We start from the raw sequence: 2238 nt of genomic DNA on the forward strand, positions 1-2238 counted from the left end.
ACGCCTTGAGTGTTTTTTGCACGGAGCATACCATCCCGTTTGCCATCTGCGTCATGGCCACCGACTACGTACTGGAGTTGTGCAGCGCCAGACATATGTCTTGCCTTCCTTCGTGTCAATAAATTGTAATAATGCGAGCGGATGAGTTTTGACCGGAGGAAGTTAGCATTGGGGTTTCTCCTTCGAGGCCAGCCTTATGCCCTGCTAGCGAAAGCCCTGCTCGCCCATGAGGACAAGGTACACAGGGCCGGACGTGCAATAGCCTAGGGGATGCTGTGTGCATGCCTGGCATCATGCCATTCATTTCACAAAAGCCTACCTTCCATTGTACACGCACGTCACAGCCCAGCGAGACAGTTTGCAGGCCCTTGTCTGAGAACTATGGCTTGTTCGTCGCCACCTCCCAACTCGGCAACTACTTCTGTCGGGTCTCCTTGCACACACCAAGCCTCTAAAAAAGCACGCTTGCTTCTTCAGGACCCTGTAGGTAAACTTCGTGCCTTACCTACTATTCGAGAGCGATGTCAGCAAATTTATGCCGCCGGTCAACGTGGCGAGCTGAAGCATTTCGCGCTGCACGAAGATAAGATTGGGGAGGTAGTTGACTACGTGCAGTCCGTGATAGAAGAACGCTTTCCTGGCGGCATGGACATGGTGCCGAATCACTCACGATACCGTCATTTCGAGCCAGGAAATGTGGACCGTCTTAGCCAGCTCCGCAGTGCTTGTAAAGACGTGGACAAGCGAGAGGTTGCCCGCAGGCTGGTCGACCTCGTTGTGGTTAGCGTCTTGCTGGACGCGGGGGCCGGAGACAAGTGGAAGTACGTGGAGAAGGAAACGGGATTGACGATCGATCGGTCAGAGGGTTTGGGTGTGGCCAGCTTCCGCATGTTCATGGACGGGGCGTTCTCGAGCGATGCGGAGCAGGCGAAGGGGAAAAGACTGCAGGCAGACGCCGTGGGTCTCCAGGCCCTTACAAGCCAGCGCGTACGTGAGGGCTTTCAAGTCAAGGAAGACAGCAACCCTTTGGTGGGTACAGAGGGCCGGGCCGCCTTGTTGCGACGGCTGGGGAAGGCGTTGGAGGAACACCCGGAGTTCTTCTCGTCGAGACTAGCAAGTAAGGGGGCGGACGAGGACGGGGGGGCGGAGAGCTTCCGTCCGGGCTACCTTGTCGACTACCTCTTTGCCCAAGCCAATCCAGGAACGGATCCCGCCTCAGTGCCGGTACACGACCTGTGGCGCGTGGTCATGGACGGGCTGGAGTCCATATGGCCGGCGGGTCGAACGTCGGTGGGGGGCCGGCCAATGGGGGACGTGTGGCCTCACAGTGCCCTGGCCCTGGGGGGTAAGGTGGCCGAGGAGGGGGACGGCGGGCTGGGCGAGGAAAAGGAAGCGGGCGCTTGCCTGGTCCCATTCCACAAGCTGTCCCAGTGGCTGACGTACTCCCTAATGGAGCCCCTGGCCGAGGCCGGGCTGGCACTGACGGAGACGAGGCACATGACGGGCCTCCCGGAGTACCGGAACGGCGGGCTATTTGTGGACCTGGGCGTGCTCGAGGCGAAGAGACCGGAGCTGCTGGACCCTGCCGGGCATGCGCCGGGGTCGGAGGTGATCGTAGAGTGGCGGGCCCTGACTGTGGTGCTGCTGGACGAGGTGGCCCGGCGGCTGCGGGAAAAGTTGGGGGCCTCGGAGAAGAGCTTGCCCCTGGTGAAGGTCCTAGAGGGGGGGACATGGACGGCGGGGAGGAAGATAGCCAGAGAAAAGAGGCCAGACTCATGCGGGCCCCCCATTGTGATCGTCAGTGACGGAACCGTGTTTTAAGAGGGGGCACACGGGGGGTAGACGAGGAAGAGGGGGGCGGTCCGGGGTAAGCCGGACAACATGACGACGACGGACATGCAGAAAGAGCGACACAGGAAAGAGGTAGCCATGTAAAGGGTGTGAGATGTGAGATTTTCTTTTTTTTTAAAAATGATGGTATGACTAATCCTTCGCTTTTCTGTACGCGCTTGAGCACTCGTGAGTCTGTAACATGTGTCGTGCGGGCCCTCTCGGCTCCCCAGTTTCCGATCTAACCATCAGGGTTCTCGTCATTCTGTACATTCTTTGAGCCTGTCAGGATCCTCATTCCTTCCTTGTATTCCTCCCTGCTGGAGAAGGAGAGAGCTTCTGCTTCTCCCCCCGCCAACCCCTCTGTCAATCGACAGCCACCATCCACCACGATACTCAGCTAGACCT

Source organism: Nannochloropsis gaditana (assembly GCF_000240725.1).
Source record: "Nannochloropsis gaditana CCMP526 unplaced genomic scaffold scaffold465, whole genome shotgun sequence".
NCBI lineage: Eukaryota > Eustigmatophyceae > Eustigmatales > Monodopsidaceae > Microchloropsis > Microchloropsis gaditana.